Raw genomic sequence first — 24654 nt, forward strand, 5'->3', positions numbered from 1 at the left:
ATAAGTCTTGCACTTCACCGTGGCTTTCTCTTTCTCTTTGACCACCTGAAACAGTGGGAAAATCTCAAAATTCCAAAAGAGACATAACTCCGTATTACTCCATCTTACGCAACATTTGGTCCTCTATTTCTTGTTTCAATCTTTGGGTAATGGGCAGAACAACAATTCGAGTCTTAGACCGTGTTCAGACCAGAGGTTTAGCCTAGTTTCCGAAGGTCTCAAAATCCTAAATAGTAACCAATTTAATTTGTTATTCTGATTCAAATAGGTTAATTCCTCTTAATAGTCCATTTCTAATTTAAAATATTTCCAAAATTTTCGACTGACAAGAAATTAAAGAAGTTAAGCCTTATGGCTAAGCCTTAGGTCTGAAGCCCGTATTAGTTTTTAGACTTAAGTTTTTTTGAGAGCAAAATGATAAGAAAAATATGACATAATCTTTCTTTATATCGATCATTTGGAGCTTCGTGGGCCTAATACCCTAGACACACTTACGACTTTAGCCGAGAGACGGCTTAACATAATTATAATCAAAATAATGATCGCATTACATTTCCATCAGTTTTAGACTAATCTTTCTCTCGGTTTAAGCCGAGAAACGACTTAGTTAGTAAGGAACTCATGGAAATTTAGTCAAATTATTATTTTAATTATGATTTACATTAAGCCATCTCTCGGCTTAAGTCGTAAGTATGTCTAGGGCATAACTCTAGGCGCAAGGTTACTTTAGGTGAAAAAGGTTTGACTTCTCCTGTTTTACTCTATTTTTCTTTACTTTATTCATTCAGTTTTAAAGCAAAGAAAGCGAAGTATAAATTTTAAGAGGCGTTTCACCTACAATAAACTTATGGCTAGACTTGTGCATTTGTATATTCTATAATGAACGATATATTCATATAATAAATCTTACTACACTTTGTTCGACCCAGCTAGTCAATAATAAACTTATGGTTTTAAGTTAAAACCAAATGTCAAATATATAACAGATATTACAGTCCCCTCTTGCACAGTTCCAGGAGATACAGGAGTTAGTTCAAAATACTCTTCAATTAGTGAATATATTCGTCACTTGGGCAATTAAACTAAAACCCATTTGAAAGCCAAAATGACATGTTGGGTTTTGCTGTTACATGCTCAATTACCTTTTCACCACCCACATGAGCATTTTAACATTAAGTAGAAAGAGTTACATAGAACATATACCTTCTCCCTCTCATACCCACATAATTGTATTAATTCACATGACAAAACAACCAAATCACGCCCCATAAACATTTTCCGGATATTTAGAGTTAATTACAAATCTTCACACACATGCTATAAATGCTATTATTGTATTTGAGTGACAAAGTTGATGAGGAGGAATTTTGCAAGAGATCTGAATGGGACATTAGAAAAGTGACTGATGGAAAACTCACAGTATAGCATTACTTTTCGAGCCTTTGGAAAAAAAAAATCCTTCAATTGCCATGTAAGTTAAAAATGATTACATTGCTGTTGGGGTCAACAAAAAAATAACAGAGTGGGTAAACCAAATAATTTTGTCCATTTGCGAGAGTTGCTGGTGTATGCGGTTGAAAGAGCTCTCCTCCAAATGCGACATAATGCGGTCAGTTTTCATTAAAAATCCACCGTGAGTGGCAAATCTGCTCTTGTCATCTGGTCATATACCCATTGCAGACTTGAAATCATTATTTTCTCGTCCTCGAAACCAACCACCAGATCTATTTTCAGCTTACAATTTAATTTTCTGCATATTCAACCAGCAGTATTTTCAATTATTTCATCACTTTTTGAATTGCTAATCGGGAGAAAAAGGTGATTGCATTGACACGAACATTTTGGTTAGTCTAATCAAAATGGATTTACCGAGTAAATGAATTGGAAGATTTTGGGTATAAGGGTTTGCAAACGGTTAGGTATTCATACGAAATTAATAGGGTGTAAAAGTTAGTTGAATATATTTTATAAATTAATTTTAAATTATGAAGTAATTATAATAAAATTAAATATTGAATAAACTCACACCATGTTTATTAATAGAATAAAGATTCGATTAACCCTTTAAAAAGGACAAGAAATTTTCGAATCAATAACAAAAAACTATTTTCCCATTCTTTTGAATCTATAAAAATATATTGACTGTATTAAGCAATTAAGTTTAAGAATATATTTTTAAAATGTTTTTCGAAAGGATATCTTTCTATACAGATTATGAAAAAAGGTTTGTCAAACCGGCGGTTTAATGGACTTTGGTAAAATTTTGTCATAAGGGTGTTTTTCCACATAAAATGTAAGAAGAAAAACAATTTCAAATTTGAAAATAACATTCTTTTGATTAAATTTTAATAAGACAAACAATCGTTTTTCCCTAGAACATCTCTGACAACCCAAGTAGCAAAATTTTATTAAAGTGCACAAATAATACCCTGAAAATGTTATTCGCACGTTGGGATTACGTTAATTTTACCTGAAAATTCCGACAGAACTGATGAAAAAGAAAACGTAGGTTTTGCAGATGTTTTTCTTAGACTTAATTGACGTAATTTTCTCAAGATAAGACCTACGTCAATAGAACTTAAGTTTTTGCATTTGTGGTTATCACTATATGAGACGCTCAAAGCAGAAGTCGTCTCCTTTGTATGCATTTCCCTATTAAAACAGTTCACTTCTGCTCTGAGCATCTCATATATTTATATTTCTCTCGCTAATATAGGGGGAAGTGGGGCAGCTTCAAATATGGGCTTTTTTTGTCCTATTTTCAAACGGAGCTGGATCTTACCGTGATATTATTTTGCTTTATAAACCCACTGTGGAACTAAATAGGATAGAAAAATTCATTTTCAGGCGTACCCCAATTTAAAGGTGCCCCACTTCCCCCTACTACACAATTACTAGCTGCGCGCTAATTTCATGCCAATTTGGAATAAACGTTAGAGAAACGTTAGAGAACCGGTAATGGCGGAAGCCCTTAATATAATCGTGTAAAAGAGCCCCTTGGCCTTTACTGGATTTTCCAGGATCTTCAGCGTTCTTCTAAACCATCTATTACCTATTGAGATCCAAATAATCAACTTAAGAGTAATTCATTTATAAATGAATAATAAAATTACTACGTTATGACTATAAAATTACCTCTCACAAGTCTGCCACTCGAAATATTTAAATTTTCCAATATAATGCAGGATTTCATTAACTTTAAATATTATTAAGAATAATGTTAGTGACATTTTCCGGTAGATTTTTTATTGACACTTCTTTAAAGATATTTATGTCTGGACTAGCTTCTATTCATTGCTTAAACCTCTCTTTTCGATATTTAAAGTGATATTATAGATGTGTTTCGGAGCGGTTCCGATTTCTACTAAGAGTGTTCTTAATTTCCTAGTGTTACATTGTAAGCTACGCCTTCGCGAGGGGTGTCGTAAAAAGGTTTAGTAGTGAGACTAAGTTCATATCATTATAACGAGGAAGTCATACCTCTTCAAAAGTATATAACGCGCGAGTTTCCAAATTAATTATTATAACCATTTAATAAGAATAACACTATTGTAATTTTTTTACTACTTGGGATTTGTTGTTCAATTTCTGATTATCCTTTTGGCAGCTTTTTAACTGTTGTAATAAGTTAAACGGACTGAGATATCAGCTTCGAATATTCAAAGACCCTCTTTCTTTACGTAAGTCAGATTTTTTTTTGTATATGAAAAGGATAAAATCAAGCCTTATAATGAATATATCACTGAGAAAAAAATGGGGGTGCTTAACTTTTTTTCCTCATAATTTTAACACTTTTTAGGTGTAAAAATATATCAACATTTTTTAATGTTAATTTTACACCTTTTTAAGGGTAAAATTAACATGAAAAAGGGTAACTTTAACCCCTAATACACCTAAAAAGGGTAATATTTACACCGTTTTCTGATCAATACTGCAGGGTAAAACTAACATTTCCGGAATGTTATTTTAACTTTTTCGGATTTCTAGTGATTAGACATTTATCATTTTATTTAACCAAACATTTGCAGAAAGCTGAATATGTCTGTGCTCAATTCGAGCATATATAACACTAGACTAGACAGTATATTTAAATACCCAGAAAGTGACAAGCATGGTTTAAATTGAAAAAATAAATCTCCAGCATGAAATTGAGAAAGTCTTTGGTGTACTTTTTTACACCCTCACCAAATAATTAAATTGATATGGTCTCTTCTTTTCCTCTGCCGGAAGATGATTTGGTAAATTTGGGTGTCATTTGTATTGCAAATATGTATGTGATTAGCCCATGTATCCCCCTCAATTCGAGTGATGAATTTATCCATGGATGTGGATTTTCCCCATCATCCATGAAATAGGCGATGAACATGGAGATTCACAGAACTAATCTATAATAATCACATTAATCTCAAGTGAAAACAAAATCCCAGCTAAAGTGGGGTCGGTGGCATTTTGTTAGTGAGGGTTGTGCTTTGGAAATTGGCGCAAAGAATCCGTCTGAGGATTTTCCTGGCTGTTTTCAACTTGGTGTTCAGCTGTTTGAATGATTTTTCAGGGGGTGGTTTTCCTTCCTCTTTTGCTTGTTGTACAACATACACAACATGTTAAAGTGCAAATTATGCTAACACCTGAGCCTCCTTCTCACAGTGGATAGAGGATACAGAGAAGAAAAAAAAATCCATTGAATTTGAGGGGTGATGCTTTAGCAAAAGTACGATGATCTAGGAGAAAAATTGCCTCTGGGATATTTTTCTTTCACTTTTCCACACTCCCATCCCCTCCCATTCAATATGTTGAGTGGGAAAATTTGTGGGGAAAATTGAAAAGACAATGGAAAATGCAAAAGATCTTGGAGGGATGAGAAGATGTACAAATCCATCGAATTATAGTTGATACTTTTAAATAGTAACAATTTATTTTCAAAAGGATATTCACCACCCATGCTTTTTTATCAAGTTGGTTTCCCACAAAAAGAATCATCTCTGTGGTTTTAACTCATAATTCTCTTCTTTGAAATTTAATTGGATTTTCAGCTGTGAAAAAGACACCCCTCTCCACTTTTGCGCGGAGAATATTTTCGAGGATTTCCCGTGAATGAATTTTTGAGTGGAAAACAGTGGCATTTTAGCTTCTCAAGTCGTTTAATTTTCAACCCCTTTTACCCCCTTTAAATCCATCTAAATGGGTGGGACCGATGTGAAAGACCCTCCATCCCACGGGATTTTGTGTATGTGCTGTGGCAAAAAAGGGGAGCAAAAAATGGTAAAAGCTGTATAGAAAAGAAGGAGAAGGTTTGAGAATTTAATATCGTGTTCAATTTGCAGGTCGTTAAATTTTATTGTCTCTCATCTTATTCTCTTCAGAGAGGATAATTCTCGTGTATTTTCTGGGTGCAACCCCCGTAAGAGACAAGAAAACATCCGTGGAATGTGATTTTGTCATTTGGGAGCAACTCCCCTGGGGTCCGTGAAAAAATATGATGACAATATGATTAGCGATAGATTATTCTGCATTTAATTCTACAGTTTGTTCGTTTTTAGTGGTGTAATTGATAAATTTTTGCACAGAAATTTGCTTAAATTTCTTTTTGAAACTAACATTCAGTTAAAACAATCGATTTATCAACAATTGATAACAATTTATTTAAGGGGTTTTTCGGAATCACTTCTAATTCGAAGTTTTGAGATTTTTTCATGATCCTTCGTGATCAAAAAGAAAAGAAGACCACGAAAAGGTGCATGCCCTACATTGACTCTATTCCAATATTAAACTTTCGAAGAGACAAATCCAGTCCAAAGCCAGGCCAAAACTAAATATTCGGAAATCGAGCGGAAATCTAAATTGCAAGTTCACATATTCGCCGGCTTAGCGCTGGCTGCTCTTCTATTTCAAATTTTTAATATTCTTAACACTTCAATAATAAATAACGTCAAAAACATTTCGTAAACGTTTGTTATAAAATGTGAATTTTTATTTATTTTGTGGAATTTCAGAATGGAGGAATGTTTGAATTTCAATTTCATTACAATAAATGTCCTTTTCATGAACTTTTCACTTTTGTGTTAGTTGTCGGTTTAAATTTTTAAACTTTGAAGAAGTTTTTAGGTCAGTTCGTTTGACATACTTTCGAATCTGTACGGAAAAAAATCTACGGGCTCCACACAAGGTTTAGTCATACGGATAAACTTCACTAAATTCTCATTGGGTAAGATTTTTGGGAAAATTTTGACTTGGATTGGATATGAGGGCAAATAATCCATTAGATTTCGAAAAACTATTAAAATTGTTTATTATTTAAGATTCCGGAACCTTTGGAAACTGAGCTAAACATTTAGTCTGAAGATTTTATAAGAATCAAGGGTACTTCTTCGTGTTTTTCTCCCTTTTAGCTCTCTAAAAGAACAAGAGAAAGTCAAAATTTTCGAATTAGGAATAATTCCAATTTACGCCCTTACCTTATGTGTGAATAATGGTTTCGGTTTTAATGTATATAAATCGATCAGAGATGTTGATTAGCTTATCTCTGTATCTAGGTTATAAAAATGAGTAATATTCTATTTTGATGAATACAAAAATAAAAATGATAAAATTTTAAAATTACTTTTATTAAATTTTAAAAGGTGTTTTTTTGGCTTTTGGTTTTTTCATATTTGAAACTTAAATTATTATTTAATATTCAACTGAGAATACGTAAAAGGAGATGTAAATCTCATAAGATATAGTAATTTGAGGTTTCTCAGTCTTTATTGAAAGTAAAAGTTTTGCTACTCCAAAAGTTCTTGGTACGATTCTTTGTTTAAATTAAATTGTAGATTGTTGGGGCTTTCCGACTAACGTTGGACAACTAGACTCAAAATAGCCCTTTGTGTCCCCAAGAGCCCTTTGTGTCCTCTTGTTTGAATTAAATATGGTATGGTTTTTTTTTTTTTAAATTTAAACTTAAAAGGTAAGAATATACTCTGACTTGTTTAAATACGTAAAGAATAAGTAAATTTTTTAGAAATTATGAAGGCGTTCTCAATTTTGCTCGTTTTTCGTTTGAAAGAGATTGTGCAACACAGTTTTAGTTCTCGATATATCTTCTTATTAAATTCTTAAAAATGTGATTATACAGTTATCTGCGTATTAAAAAACGACAAAATGGTTTTGTCTAAATTACGGACCAGAAAGCAAATTGAAATTGTAATAATAAATAATTTTCTACAAACATTAGAATCAAGCAAAAAAATAGCATGAGAACCCTACACAGTAAAAAAAAAATACAAGGATAATCGTTGGTTTGCTTTTTTACCACATTTATTCTTGTAAAGTTACACAAATTATGTATTTCAACAAAACGTGTAATCTGAAAATGTGTAATTTAAATTTTATGTAATTGTAAACCGTGTAATCTACTGGGAATGATTACACAGTTTTGTATATTTTCTTACATATTTCGTGTAAAATTACACAGTTTTGAAATAAAAGGTGTACAAATTACACAGTTTTCAGACAAAATGTGTACAAATTATACAAATCTGTATTAGTACACACGATTACATGTTTAATGTAAAATTTACAATGAAAATCACGGTAAAGCAGCCAAAAATTCTTTACTGTGTAGACAAGATCAGTTTCATCATGTTATGATCCTACTCTAGGATTTAACAAGAAATCAAATTTACTTTTCTTATGGCTTTTAAAACCGATCTTCAAATTTCCTTGTCTTAAATGATTATTGTATTTTTCAATTTTAACAAAAATAGTTTTTTTTATTTTCTATCTGATCTTCGATTTATTATGATACTTGTTGACACTTGTTAATATGAAGATAATATTTTATGATAATTTCTTCACTAAGTTTTTAATCTTAATTATTTTAAGTAAACTAAGTGCAATAGCATATAATTGATTATTCTCAGAATCATCTCTATTGACTTTTCATGTTATCTCTCTGGAGATGACAAACAACAAGGAGGTTAATTACAATTTTGGGGTGTTTTTGGGAGACACTGAACGGTATAAAATGGATCATAAATCAAACAAACTCCCAATGTGTGGTACGAGTTTTTCCAATTCTGTATATGAACCCTTGCCAAGAAATTCCCAAGACTTATTGCCAGTTGGGACCTTTTGTTTTTGGGGTAGAAGGGTGAAAAGAAAGAGTATTTTGTGGTGTCATTGCGTGGTGTACATTTAAATTGTTGTCTGAGATGGTCTTAGGTAAAGTGTATAAGTGGTAAAGGACCTAAGTGAAAGGTTACCCATTAAGTAGAACACACGAGATTGTCTGCTGCAGAACTGAAACATATACGATTATTAGAAGGCAATTTAGTCACTTTTGTGGGCAGGAGAGATTTACAGGAAGAGGGTGACTCCTGCCACGTGTCTCTGCGTGGTTTTGGACGGAGTTGGAGTGAGTGTTTACTTGTGAATGAGGGTGGAAAAGATGTCGTTTACTCTTTAGGCAATTTAGGTCACTGCTTGAGTCACTTTAAATAACCCCCAACTGGCTGATGGCACAATTATTGCAATTTCACTAGAGAGCTATCTTTTGGAAAATATTGTGGAAGAAATTGTCTGTGGAAATCTTTTGTCAGTGATTGAATTGAATGGATTTGAGAAAACCAAAAATTCCCTTCTTCAAAATATTTTGTTGGAAAAAGGAAAGCTAGAAAGAGTGGGTGCAGAGAGATGGCCCACAAAATGCTGTGAATATCCTTTCGCATATATCTTCCTTTATCGTCCGCATATGTCAAATATTCTCTGGCTAATGTTACGTAAACTTTGAATATTTATCAGGCGGTGAAATGGATGTAAAACACATCGAAATACAGTGTGAATTCATTTTTTTTTGCAAACTGAGGGGGTGTTGAATGATGCAAAATCCGGCGGAACGATTTTTCAGGATATGAATTCAAATATCTCCATTCTTCTTCCTCTGTATGTCCTCCTGTGGCGGCTTATGATTTTAAATTGCCTCCTTGTTTCCCCATCGTTTGTCCGCTTATTGCTCGAACTCCACATAGAGAAGAGAGTATTGCATATAATCCGCTTGTTGAGAATAGTAAAAAGTGAATTTAAAAGTATCTGGACTATCTTGAAAAATAATACGTCTTTGATATTAGAAAATTTAAACGATATTTCGAATAATCGAAATTTTCGATGAAAGTTATGAAATTTTGTAAAATATTTTTTAGGCTGTTAAAACCGTTGCTTAATGATTTTGTGGTGGATTATAATCAATTATACTCCGAACTTTGTTGCTTTCATTGTCTTCATAAAATAGTGAAGACCGTGAAGATGTTTCGAAACTCTACAAAGAAATCAAGTGAGCCACATTCTCATCATTCACAAGTACAGTTTGAAAAATTCGAAGATCTATTTGAAAAGCCGATAAAGAGACATTCTTATTTCTTGATAATTCTACAAGGTGGCTGAAGTGTATTCTGCTCGAATTTCGAAGTGTTGAAATGTCAAAATGTGTTGGTTTTCACATTTTTGCGAGAAAAACACAGAAGAAAAACTCTTAAAGTTTTTGTCCCATTACTTAATCACTCCATAGTCACTGACAGAGTCTTTCCCTACAGAAGTAGATCTTGAAAAATTCGAAAATCTATGTGAAGATCCAAAAAAGAGACTTTCTTACATTTTAATAATTCCACCAGGTGGCTGAAATACAGCCTGTTCGAATTTCGAAGTGCTCAAGTGTCAAAATATGACGGTCTTCACATTGTTGTGAGGAGAAAAACAGAACAGCGATGATTACTGTTCTTGTCCCATTATTTAATCACTCCATAATCACTGAAAAACTCTTTTACCAGCTTTTTAGTGTGATATTTGATAAATTTTCCCCACCTTGTTCGAAAATTTAGTAAGAAAATTCGAAATTGAATTTGAATTCTTCGATCATCAACGACTTTTTGTGCAAATAAAGTTCCATTTACCTTTTATCCAAGACACTATTGGAGAATCAAAATCTACTTGTGTTTAGGCTCAGTAACTCTCTTGTCAGCTTTTTAGTGTGATATTTTTTAATTTTCCCCACCTTGTTCGAAAATTTAGTATGAAAATTCGAAATTGAATATGAATTCTTCGAACATCAACGACTTTTTGTGCAAATAGAATTCCATTTACCTTTTATCCAAGACACTATTGGAGAAACAAACTCTACTTGTGCTTACATTCATTCTGTCGAATTATAACCGGATTTTGAAAAATTCGAAGATCGATTTCAAAAACCAAAAGAAAGGCATATGTAATTCTCATTTCGTACGCGTGGTTGCCGATGTATTTTCTGTTTGAATTTCGAAACCTTTTGAGTGGTAAACTTCACTTTGTTATGTGAGACAGCAAAACAGTGACTTTCCAGCGAGCACACTTAGCTGAAAAAGATAGCAGTTTCAGCATATTTTTGCAGAATTGGTCAGCAAAAATTTGGTGACCGATCAAAAGTCGCCGAACAAAAAGTGCTAACCAAATGACACTGATTCGCGAATTTTCGTCTAAGGTTAGCAGAATTTAGCTGAATTGAAATAGGTTAGCATTTGGTGCTCGCTGGGTCCTGTTACATTAAAAATTCATTTTAAAACTCAACAAAATTCCACCGCGCTCCGAACAATTTGGGAGGCCACCACCGTCGCGGCTTTTCGAACAGGAAACTCTTTCGTTCCTGGGTATTTTACAAATTTCCCTTTGTTAGAAAATTCGAAATCTACGACCTGTTTTGCAAATTAAATATCATTTACCTTTTAACAGAGATACTTTTGAACAGTTAAACTCCGGTAGCAAGCGTACCCATTGTCGAATTATCAAGACGTCAAAATATATTTTCTTGGTTTTGCAAACTGGATTTTCGAAAATTAAAAATTTTTGTTGTCAGCTCTAAGGAACGTTATTTCTTAATAAATTTGCGGATCTGATGCTTTGCAAAGTAGTAACCTTTCCTAGTAGAAAGGTTGAAGGTGTCCTGTAAAATATGTTTCTTTACCAATTGAAACCAGTTCGGATTTATTTGACAGGTTGTTGAAGTCTAAGTAGGGGGAAGTGGGAGACCTTTAAAAGTGGGGTACCTTTGAAATTGGAATTTTTCACTTATTTTTAAATAAAATTGAGCCTTATCGTGATATAATTTTGCTTTACAATCTGTTAGTACAATTAAATTATATCACGATGATGCTCAATTTTATTTTAAAATAGGTGAAAAATCTCAATTTCAAAGGTGCCCCACTTCCCCCTACATTTAAGGTACTCCTAAACTAGTTAAATCGATAATGAATTTGCAGAAGTTAATTTTGTTTGTGTAACATTTTAGCTTTTACGTAGTGTGTGGCAAATCTCGGACGTACAAAGAAACTCTTAGAAATGCTCTATATCGTTCCATGACAATTGAACCTCTAAATAAGTTTAATAATCCAAAAAATCAATGTGACATAACTTTTAAAGAACAACATCGAAAGTTCGACAAGTTCGAGCATCTCGCAGAACTGGGATGCCTCATCTCTCTCTCTATTACACAAGATTCATTAAATTGATATACGAAAAGTATAATACTATTTGATCTGAGGTAAAATTCTAACATTAGAGCGACAATTTATGAATAAAAATACCTCTCAAACACGACTCTGATTGGAAAATCATAGCGTGAAAATCGATAGGAATCATGCATGATTTGCATCATTTTATCTCATCTCACTTTTCTCCACAATTTCTGAATGCTAAGTACAGGGATTTTTCCCTGGATCTGCTCAATTTTCTCTTCTCAGTTAGAAAATTATCTGCTGGATTTTTGCCACCAATAAATTTATCTCTTGAATAAATTTCTACTTTCAGTAAAAAGAGATTGCCGAAGAGATGAAATGAGAAAATGAAATTGAGAGATGTTATTTGTTCCATATTTTTAGGGATTTACACAGTTTTTTTCTTTATTCCTCCCTATTTTGTAGTACGAGGTTTACCTAGTTATCGGAGGGTTATGATGTGTGTATATTGCATACATAGATATCTGTATGCATTTTTGCACTTAAAATATATTTTAATAGAACCTAGGGGGAAGTAGGACACTTTTGAATATGGGGGCAGGTTTGAAATTGGGATTTTCACATGTTTTTAAATAAAATAGAGCCTTTTCCTGATAAAATTTAGCTGCAGAAATAGATTGAGAAGCTAAATTACTTTAAATATAAGAGAAAAACCCATTTTCAAAGATGCGCCACATTTAAATAGTGGGGTATATTATAACGTCTCACTATAACGTCTCTACTATAACGTCTCAGTAGAAATTGTAGAAAGCACTAGTTCTGTTATCCAGAAGTCCTAGATCTAGATCCAATCCTTATACTAAATTTACGTTCAATGAAAAAAAATATGAACTTAAGCAAAGAATTACTAAAAAAAACTTAAAAAAAAACATAAACAGAAGTAAAGCAACCCTATCATATAATATTTACAAAGAATTCTTCGATTATCCTTAGTTTATTTTATTTATTTCGATTTTCGTGTTTGGGATTTACTATGGTCAGTTTGCAAGAGGTTCTAGTCAATTTGGTGTTGAATGTTTTCAGAACCGGTTTAAAAAAAAAGCAAACACAAAAGTTTAAAATTTACTTATTTTTGAATTTTTATTTTTAGATGTGCTAAAATAATTGGTTTTTATTACGTTTCGATTTGAATTGAAATTTTGGGAAAGAAATATAGAAGGAAGTATTCAAGAGCTAATCTTAGTTACGAAACCCGATTTTATGCTGCACATCTTAAGGGACACATTACAATTTTTTGTTATAAAAAATACTAATAATTAATTTGTAGGGATTAAAAAATTAGTACATGTTCTAAAATTCTCATTTTACTGAAAAAAATCTGGAGAAAATAAAAATAGCATAATAATAATGATTGGAAATGGTGCAAAACGTTTAGTACATTGTACTAAACCAAATCATGACATAAATATAATAAAACTTGGAAGTGAAATAATAAGGAAATAAATGCCCAACGCACAATAACTTTTGTTTAGTAAATATGTTTTTGACATTGCAATGAGAGTGAATGAGATCTAGATCTAGTCATCTCGCTCATTCTCATGGGAATTTTGAAAACATGTTTATAAACAAAAGTTATTGTGCGCTGGTCAAAAGAATAAAGCTTATACAAAACATAAATAGAAGCCTCATTTCCTTGTAGAGTTTAGGATTGTCGGAAACCTACTTTAATGTTAGGTATGAAATGTAGCATTATGAGTACTAAATATAACTCATGAGAAAAGTGTTGAGATTCGGTTTTATTAGTACATATCAAATAAAGGTATATAAAGAAAGGGTAAATTAGGCTAATTCAAAACCTGCTTCAAATGGAAATTTTTTGCTACTCCAAATGGAAACGTCACTATTTTCATGATAAATACAGTACTAAATTACAATATTTATATATTTTCTATACCATAGTTTCATTATTTAGTTAATTTTGCTCCAAATAAAGCGAAAATCCATTCATATTCACAAATTTTAATTTGTTAATTTCTCAGAAAAATTAAAAGTGTACCTTTTCACCATCGAATTTTTCATCGATCGACCATGTTTTCCAATGAAACACACAATAAAGTGACTGTTGTTTATTCGTTTTGTTTAACATTTATGTCAAATTTTTGGATAATTTTAGTTAAATTAACTGCTAATCTTCATTGTTTTTCGGTACGTGAAGTTTTCAAATGAAATAATTACCTATTTCGTGAACAAAAAGGGTTTTTTTAAGTGTCTGAAAATGCTTCAATAGGAAACCCCGAAAATACGATTTTTTGGAGAGATTTTCTTATTGTTTTAGTTGAGAAAGGAGAAAAGACCAGGAATAAGAACAAATCCTGCACTGTTTGTCTCCAATTAGAAGCTTTCCCTTGTCTCCATTTGGATTAATATGTTTCCAATTGGAGCATTTTACGCTCGCGTATTTTTCTTGTATTTCAGAAGTTTTTAAATTATATCTAAAGAATTTTCACTAACCAGTAACATTCTAGAAGAGTCAAGGAGCAAATTTATGTAATTCTCTTAAGAAAAAATAGGAGCTTAATGTGTAGAATCTTCTGTCAAAGTGCAAGCGTCTGAAAATGGTTTTGAATTAGGACATTTACCCTATAGTGATAAGAACCACTGATAGTGAAAACTCGAAATTCTATTAAGTGCATTATCAGCGTTTTAGTACACTTATAGCTTGAAGTGCAGTAAAATAAGTTGGTGCATTGGAAAATTTTTCAATGTGTATTTTCTTTCATAAATTTCTACAATTGTTGGCAATGTTTCTACTCCTAAATGTCCTAAGTCCTAAAAGAACATTTTCACTGTAATTGCGTACTTTTGGAATTTGGTGAAATTGAGGGTGAAAGGAGCAAAAGAAACTCTTTGAGGGGGAATATAAATCGAAAATATTATACGATTGCGAATGTCCACTTGATCCCACTGGCAAATCCCACGTGGATGAAGGCGGAAAATCTCCGGGACGAGAAGAAAAATGATGCGGGAATATATTGCCTTATATGCTGCCCATTCTTTCATGAGACACCATGAGAGAAGAATACTATAAAATGAAATTGTTACATGAATTTTTCTAATATACTTTTGTGTCTCTTTTATTACTGCGTTTGGGGCATATTCATCAGAAATACAATCCTTTAAATATCAAAAAAAAATTTATACAATATTGGCAATATCTAAATGTTGTGAATTTCTTTTGAACTTATTTGTTTCATGAAGATGCAAACCGGAAGGCTAAAATTGAGGTGTTAAGGTCAAAAGGGCCATCATTCAGTCAATTGTTAAGTTAATTATGTGGCCGACAAAGATATCCTCCTTTCACCCTGAAAGATCTTTTAACTTTCAGAAAATGCATCTTTCAGCAGAGGAAGCCGGTGTGAGGTGCTCAAATTGGCCCATAAATCACACCCTCTCTATTGTTTGCCATCGACCGCGTGCAAATTTTATCGTAAATTTAGCGCGAAACACCCAATAATGCATGCGAAATTTTCATTCTAGGGATAGCAACATTGTGTCCAGGAAGGCCTAAGTATCTGTGATGGGAAACTTTTCCGACAGATGCCATGCACGAAAATGCTTCTCTGTACGCAATTGTCGATGATTTATTGAGGAAGATCCACCCGAATTGAGTGTTATCGGTGTTTTTGGGTGACAACAATCCATTTCAATATTTGATTGCTGATGGAACTAACAAATGATTGATTTAAGAGGTTGTCTCCATGTATTGAAATTGTTCTTTATCGCAAATGTTGTACATCAATGTTTGATAAGAGCAAATGACAAATTTCGCCCAACTATTCAATTGCTTACTTCTCTTGTGTTTATTGCAGATATTTTGAATGTTAATTGAAAATGGAATAAGTTAATAGATACAAAGTTATCCCTGGACTCAAACCGTTTTCCCAGGTTTAACTACACTCAGAAAAAGTCGGTTTTCTATTCTATTTTTTTCAGGTTTTTAACATTTACTATGATAACACCACAGAAAGTAATGAAGACTTAATTTTTAGAGTCTATATTTTCTCACTATATATTTCAAATAGGCAAAGTGAAAAAGAAGACCATAAAGAAGATCAAGCTCTACAATTATTAAGTTTTTGTGATTTTATCTTCTCCACGTAAAACACTGCGGAAATGTTAAAATTCTAATTCAGAACTGACTTCAATTTACCCCATTGTACTCTATTGTTAATGATTTATTATCAAGTGGAAATCATTTTTACTGAAAGTGATTGAGAATCAGAGTAAATATTACTACTTCTCTTTAATATAAATATCAGAAGTGGATCAATTACAGTACATTAAAGATTATTTTCAAATCCTACTCTTACGGCGTTATCACACTTGCATATTAAAATTTTTATGTGAATCACATTAATTGTCACTTGTGAGCGTCCAAATATGTTATTTGTGTCTTTGAGTCACTTAATATTTGGGGTTTTTCTATTTATTGATAAAGAAGTGGACTTGGCCTGCAAAAATAAGTTTAAATTTACCTAAAGCATAAATATTTTTCACATTAAAAAATTAAAGAGAAAATCGCATTAATTTTTCGCATTAATGCTATAAATAAATTTATATCAAATTTTGCGGGCCAAGTCTACCTTTTTATCAACAAATAGATCAAATTTTGAATATAAAATGATTCAAACAATAAATCAATCAATCAATCTTTATCAATAAATAGAACAACCCGAAATACCCCAAATATTAAGTAACTCAAAGACACAAATTACACATTTGGACTCTCACCAGCGACAATTAATGTGAATCATATTAAAATTTTAATGTGCAAGTGTGATAACACAGTTAGTTTTGTGATAAAGTTCTATATCTCAAAATCAATCGAGGCTAATTTGACACTCCCTTATACGGGTTTCAGACTTACGGCTTATGTCCTGGACACACTTACAACTAAAGTCCAGAGACGACTAAGTTCGTTCATAGCCAAGTCAGTTCCTGACACACTATACAAATGAGGATTAGCATTCACTGGTATCCACAAAACATAACTTTCCTGGGTTTTTATGCAGATATTTCTACTGAAATGCACTAGTAGTCCTTTGTAGTAGTCCTTTGTAAATGTTTATATCAGAAAGAAACGCTCGACTCAGGCTGATCCTCGAGAATATTTAGCACGTAATACGGGCTTCAGACTTAAGGCTTAGCCATCTGGCTTAACTCCTCTAATTCCTTATCAGGCATGATTTTTTAGGGAATTGTTATTTAGGATTAAATATTAAGGGCAAAAGATCCATTAGATTTTGAAAAATCAATAAAATTGCTTGTTATTTAGATTTTTGAGACCTTCGGGAACTGGGCTAGAACTCCAGTCTGAAGCCGGCATAACCGTACTATCACACTAGGATTTTTTCAATTTGTAAATTCAATTTAATTTTCAGATGAATTGTTCCTATGCGTTATTTTGCACTAAAAACCAATTGAATTGATAGATCTTCACTTATTTATTAATAAAAACTAATACTTGGTCCAGAAAAACCCGTTTAAATATGTTAAAATAGCATAAATGTGGTTGCTCAAATAAATATGAATTCAGCAAATTAAAATGTCAAAATTGCTCAATAATTTCAATATTATTGCAGTTAAATAATAGTCTTTTGAAGAAAATTGTTCTTATTTAATTTATTTACTCGTAATTAATATTATTTGTGGCGAAAATATAAATATTCAGTTTGTATGACTTCATACAGATTTTCAACAAGACTGTATGAGAGTCGCTTCGTAAGCCCCTTTGTCTACAAACCTTTTTTCTGGTCTTGGGAATCATTCTGAATAACAGATAAGTGACTTACAAGACATTGTAAGTACTATCACACATTTTCCGAAGTCATTCACAATCAAAAATCTCGCGGCACTATTTGAAATTGAGCAAATTTCTTCCAAAATGTGTCCTGGCTCTGAGAATTTTCAAGTAAATTCTAGAAATCTTATAATGCTCAATTGGCTCAATTGAATTTAAAATTAAAACGTGAATAATCCTAGTGTGATAGCACCGTAAAATTTGGATGTAAAAGATCAGAACCTCTAATTCCTAAACCAGTGAGTGATAAATTTGAGATATTTCTTTATCACTAAATTTGTCGGGCTGAATATTTTTTAGATTCAACCAAAGTTTGTTTGGGGCTTTAGTCGTTATAGAACACATCTATGTTTGCAAAACTGTTCCAAGATGAAAGCCGAAAAAAGTTAATATAATAAAATTTTTTGTCTCACGATAAAAATTTACTTTTTCTGCTAATAATTAAATTTCAAGAACCATTTCTGTTCTGGCTTATGATTAAAAGAAGTCTGTTGCAGCTTATCAAATATTTTTTTAATTTTCACTTTAATAAATATTCGTATTTTCTTTTAAGATATTTATTTGAACGTCATGTAACTGGAAAAAATAATTGAAAAAATGAAGAAACGTCAATAAAACTCAATATATTTATTCAGATTGGTAAGAAATAAAAAGTCATAATCCCATGATTCAGAATAATGTGTAAATATTCGTAGGAAAATACAATGTTCGATAGTAAATTGTAACCTTGGTTGAAACTCAGAGGCTTTAATGTTGGAGCTATAAAATAAAGTAGAGAAGAATCATGGTACAGATTAGAAACCTTTCCTGTGTCACTTTTGTACTAAATGCCCATACCTAATTGTATTTAAATAAAAACGGTGTGTTAATTTGTCACCTGTTTCAGTGGCCAAAATAAATTGCCTAAGAGACAGGATGGGAGAATGGGTGGGCTTCTGGTGTGTTGTGTGGATAATCTTCCCTGTGGATCCTCTTTATCCCACCTGATTTATCCCATATTCCCCTGTACAACATATACGGGCTCTCTCTGGTCCATTTGCAAACTGTGGAAGCATAAGTAAGAGAGAGATGGATCACATTTTCAGTGTATCATGCTGAATCCTTTGTTGGGGCAGGAAGTGAGTGAGAGAGAAGATATGCGGGATTGTCGCATAAATCATTAACAGTGTGGGAATGTTTATGTGGTAAAATGACCAATTAACAACTTCAATCCCTCCCCCAAAAATACTCTTTCACTCTCTCTCTCTTTCTCTTCCTGGGAATCAGAGGACTTTGTTTAATCCTTGGGAGGAAAATGATGTATTTCTGTATTAATAAATCCCCGGGATGAAAGGGGTTTGAGACTCAAAACAAACTCACTGAAAGTGACCGGAAAAACACTAAAGAATGTCCATAACATGAGGAATTTAACCCTTAAGTTTTTGGGGGAGGAAGACTTTGGTGTTAGAATTGGGGGCAATCTTTGGCCAATTAGAGGGTGACTCGAAGGCAGACCACTTTCAGGTCAATTGCCTCGACATTCACATACATTCAGGAGGTTAGATAAGAGGCCAAATGATAAATGATGTTGAGGATTTTCCAAACAATCCCATGAATTTCCTCAAAGTCGTTCCCTTATAACAGATCTTTGCACTTGTTTTCTGTTCTTCTTTTAAATCTTAATCGAATTCGAAATATTGCTCGAAACAACTTTAAGCATGTGTAAATTAGGTTCGTGTATTGGGGATTAAATTACTAAACTATTTCGAAATTATTATAAGACTTTTTATTTTTTATTTATTTATTTTTGATAAAATAATTGTGTTTCTTGTCCTTTATTCGATTTTGATTAAGGAGTATACATACATATTACCCATGAAATCCTTACCGTCACCTTTAAAAACTGAACTCTTTTGTTTTTATATACATGTTTTTATATACAGTGGCGACCAAAATAATATAACAATCTCCGCAAATACCACTATTTTACCTTTAGCATTTTTGTTTATTCCAAATCGTTGAAATAATTTTGATATAGAAATGTTCAAATAACTACCTTACGTCAAATAAGTATTGTTTTGGACGCAAGATGTCTCTATTTTTCACAGAATACATCATAATAATGAAATTTGGTTTAAACAACACGATAGGACCACTTTCATTTAAATTAAAGAATGTGGTCTATAAATCGAATAATAATAAATAAAGCCATATTTAGAAACCATAAATGACAGTTTTCCATTTTTTAGGCCGAACTGAATTTCACTTTTGACGTATTCTGTGTAAAATAGAGACTTCTAGCGGCCAAAACAACCCTTATTCTACGATTCTAATAATTTGAAGATTTCTACTTCACAATTATATCAACAAATTGGGAAAAAATGCAAAAGTTAAAAAATATATGCTTTGTAAAGTGATTCTATTGTTTTGGCTGCCACTGTATATTAAAATTTTAGATACAGATCTAATAATAAAAGAGGAAAAAAATTGAAGAAACGGTGTAAAGAACAAAAAAATGTACACGTAGAAATGGTAATGTTTAGCCAAGACACAAACTTCACTCACTGTTTCTTATAATTTTGCCTGATTTCTTTTATTTTCTTATGTTATTTTTAACTAGGGAAGATTGAACGATAAAAAGTTTTGGACACTGACCAAAATATTGGAACAATTTTTTTTTAGAATCAATTTGTACCTATGGAAGATATTTGTTTGTTCCAAAAAGTTTTCTTTACAGTTTTACTACGAAATATAGTTACAATTTTGTTAGATCTTTCTTTTGGAACCGTTTTAATACGGTGGAATGCCTACAAATTTGAGTTGATTTCGTTTTATACAAATTTGTTCCTGAAAGTTGGAATAGAATTTGTTGCACTCGGCTGTTTTGTTCCCACTGTCAGGAACAAATTGGTACACATTTTTTATAACAATATTATTTCTACATCTGTAATATATTATATTTGTTCCAAAACTTTTTGGTGTCCGTGGACGAGGTAATTTTTGGAACGAAATTGTGACTCATTTTGTTCCCTCTTTTTGTTCCCATTGTCGTGAACAAATCCGTGTAAGTGATTTCGTCTTACAGTTAAGGCCTATACTTCAGTCGAGATGGATTTCGGTGGCGAAAGTTCATAAGGAACATCAAATAGAATTTAACTTGAGAGTGTTTAATACAGACGCGTGCATGACGAAATCATATGCGAGTCCTGGCAGAATTAGAGGGAAGGGAATCTCGAATTAAAAAAGTAAAACCATGTAGCACGAAAATTGCCATAGATTTGGCGTCCTCCTCGCTTCGTTGGTAAAGGGCGACTAAGTGTGAGAGGAGGGATACAATTTTATACCAGACGAGCTATTTTTTGGAACAAATTCGTTACTAATATGGGGTATCTTTTTGTTTTTCCTAGAAGGTACAAATTTATTCCAAAATTTTTCATTCAAATTCGTTAGTAATATTGATTATCTCTTCAAAACGCGCAAAATGAACAAGATTGTGCCAAAAATTATGGTGTCTGTGGACGAGCTAATTTTTGGAACAAATACTTATGTACCGAATTTTTTTACCGTGTGGGGAAGTAGTAAACATCCCTAAAGTATCAGTGAATACATAAAGGGCTCGTCCTCCGAAGTATAATATCTATAATTTAAAAAAAAATGCAGTGTTTACAATTACCCCGTGTTTACTGCCCCAGCTTCCCCTACTGCGTTCTTTTTTTAATAATACAACAGGAGCATTTCCGTTCAAATTAGATTAGAATAGAATAGATTCGTCAAGAATATGTATCAAATGAGTGACTTTTCTATAGTAATTGAGCCTTGAGTGTGACGAGAGTTCACTTTGAAATTGTTTCAATTGACACAATTGATTAATCCAACAAAGGTGAATAGTGAACGTTCAAAATGATTGAGTGACAAGAAGACAAGAAAATATTGTCATCCAATCTTTCAAACATTTTAATTGAAAATTTCAACAATAAATCATGTAAAAGAAATACCACAAGTAATTGATAATTTAGCTGTATATTTCATAAATCATAGTTACTGTGATGCTGCTGTTCAGTGAACAATCTCGATTCCTAAAAAACTGATTTTAGAGGTCAAATTCACAAGCATAACAAAGCAAGACTGATTACTACTGCTTATTGTCTACTCAAAAAAGCAATTGCCTTGTTTTAAATATTATTTGCCATGATCAACACATATTATCTTATACAACATACCATATATCCTTAATCCGGGATACCTTTGGAGACAAAATTTGTAGCGGAAATACTTATTACTAAAAAAAATTGTAAAATAGTTCGTAAACGTTTGTTAATTCTCACTGGGTACTTACAAAATGTTCGTAGATCGTGTGACTCACTAACAAGTTCGTAAAAATTTGCACTCTTTTCTCAAACATTTATTCGTAACATGATCACTTAACGAGCATTTTCTTATTCTTTTACAATTGTTTGTACATTTTTGTTTATCTGACAAAACTTTACAAAGAAATGACAAAATTTTGCGAACATTCTTTTCTGTGTTTACGAACATTTACGAACAAACGTTTACAAAAGGATTAAAGATGCTCGTCATCTGATCATGAACAATGTTTGTGAAGAGTACCAACTTTTACGAACTTTTTAGTGAATTATACGATTCACGAGCACGTCGTAAATTCCCAGAGGATATCCACATATATTAACGAACTTTAAAAAAAAAACCAGGGAGAAAACCTCCTTCTGGGTGCGTCAGTGGTATTTCTCTTTTCAGGGACAAGAAAAAACACACAAGATTCTTTGCCAAAGCTTTCGGCGCTGCAGTGCGCCTTCCTCAGAGGCCTAAAGCTTTGGCAAAGAATTTTGTGTGTTTTTTCTTATCCCTGAAAAGAGAAACACCACTGACGCACCCAGAATTTCTCCCTGAGTTTTTTAAAGTTCTCAACAACGTCAGTTACCGCTCGAATATCAATGAACTGTTTTACAAAATATATTTGCTTTGTTCTCTATTTCCATTTTAATACTATGTATGTATTTAATATTATTACTATATTTTTTCATAAACCTTATTTGTAAGAATCAAGGTGTATCACGCTAAATCCAATATAAATAAATTTGTTTTGGAATTTAAATAATTTACAAAGTTTCTCCTCGAAAGTTTGTTCAGATTTTATTTAAATACAACTAAACTTCCAAATCTGTTCAGTGAAGCTTTTCTCTAATTTTGTAAAATTACAAAATTAGTTTTAAAGCTGTTTCTGGCTATTACGGAAATTCAATGTAGGGGAAAGTAGTCTGCCTTAGTAGGCTGCCTGAATGAGGCAGCCTTTGAACATTTATTTTTTCCTTTTATTTCCCAAAGCAAAAATTCTATTTTGTTAATCGAAGTTAATAGAAAATAGTTAGTTGTATTGACTATAGTTTAGAGAATAGGGTTTTTGCTTTGGGAAATAAGGGAAAAATTGAAATATTCAAAGGCTGTGTAGATGAATAAATTTTCTATGAAAATATGTCCTCTAGGGTGAATTGTGGAAAGGGAGACACTTAAGAAAAAGTTCAATTTCAAATGCATTTTTAAGCCGAATAAATATTTATTTTTTTCATTGCCTTTGCATCATGAGATTCCTTGTGAAATATTCTAACAGAATCTTAACAGTTTTTATTAGAATTTTCAATCAATTTATTAGAATATTCAATTAAATTAGAAAACAACACATTTTGAAAAGATGGACAAAATTTTGGAAAGTTGGACAAAAACTTTTGGAAAGTTGGACATAGTGATATTAATGACAAAATATTATACGAAATATGTAGGAAATCAAATGTTGAGGGTTTTCTCTGTATACTTGCACATTTGATGGTTATGCTAATCCCTCCTTTATGTCCAGCTAACAGTTGAGGAACGCTAATTACCAAGAACTTCCTGGACGTCCAACCAAAAAGAGGTTCTGTAAATTTCACAGACGCCTCGCGCTGTCCAGCAGTTATAGTTTTAAAGCGGATGCAATTTTTAGCACATTTCAATTCCCCATCCGCCCAAATCCTTTTCCAGTTGCTTTGGGAATTCTGTAGAGGCTCCTCTTTGTCTTTCTCCAGGTTTTTTTGCGATATTTTCGTAAATTTTCAAATTTACGGAAGCCCGTAATGAAGCAAATCAAAATGTGATAATACCCAATGTCTGGTACTTTTTGCCCCAGCATTTTTGAGAATAGTCACAAAATTACCTTTTAGAAATTGGTTCGATAAACGTATTTCCTTACAAAAAGGACAGATAATCCTAACCGGCTTATGTAGGTGAGATTCTTAACGTGAGCTAACTCGGAGTGCATGCAAATTCGATTTAGAGCTGAAGTTGGGAGACGCCATTCAGTTATCTTGAATCAAATTCGTGAAATTATACAAATTTTGTATTTAAACCAAAATATCAAGGATTTGGATGAACTGATAGAAAAGTGATATATGGGTGAAATGTAGACCAGAATGTTCTCTATAATTTTCCCATAGAACATGATCTCATCGATTACTCAGAAGCCAAGATAAGCGAGGTTTTTTGTTTCTTAACTCGTTTTTTCATCCAGAGTTCCCCAAGTAGTCATTTGTTGAACTTCAACTATATCAAGGAATTGTTGTATTTTGTGGGACTTTCCATTTAAAACCCTATTTTAAGTGTCTTGGTGGAGTAGAGGCAGTCAAATTGGCATCTGAGTGATTTCAAAGCGTTATTATGGGAAAAATCAATTTTTTCACACTTAAACGGCAAAATCGGAGTGATAGCGTAATCTGAGTGGAAAATGATGTATGGACGAAATGTAGAGACAAATGTGCTCTACAATTATGTCGAAGTAATCATCAAAATCGGTTCAGCGACAGTCGAGATAATTGAGGTTATGTGATATTGAAATTGGTTTTTCGACTGTGGCGCCCCTGGTGTTGGTCCCACAAAGTTCAAATGTTCTAGAAAGTTGTAGCATTTGGTGAGATCTTTCGTTTAAGCCCTCATTCATCAAAATCGGTCACATAGAACCGGAGATATGATTTTTTGAATTTCGTGAACTTTGACCCCTCATATCTCCGGTTCTATTGAAACCACAGCGCGCATACGCACCATTTTGGAAACGTCCTAGACTGGACTACAACATACTAAAATTTCATTAACTTGCACAATGCCGTTTTTGAGAAAAGTGACTTTGAATTTCGATGAATTTTGACGCTATCACAGCGCCACCTGTGGTGACTTTTTGAACTTCCATCTGAAAGTGCTCATCGAGACGAAACCAAAAAGGTAAAATTTAGGTCGCTATGTTAATTAGAACCGGAGATAGAGGCCGGTCAATGTTCGAACTTTGACCCCTTATAGCTCGGGTCAGGGGTTATGGAT

At 32.6% G+C, this 24654-nt stretch overlaps 1 protein-coding gene across 7 annotated transcripts in view; it reads left to right on the top strand.

The window, feature by feature from the left end:
* The window catches only part of LOC129802926 (protein Teyrha-meyrha), a 124332-nt gene that overhangs the window by 85656 nt on the left and 14022 nt on the right, over nucleotides 1-24654 (top strand). The window lies entirely within an intron of this gene.

The sequence above is a fragment of the Phlebotomus papatasi genome, chromosome 2 (assembly GCF_024763615.1).
Source record: "Phlebotomus papatasi isolate M1 chromosome 2, Ppap_2.1, whole genome shotgun sequence".
NCBI classification, from domain to species: Eukaryota; Metazoa; Arthropoda; class Insecta; order Diptera; family Psychodidae; genus Phlebotomus; species Phlebotomus papatasi.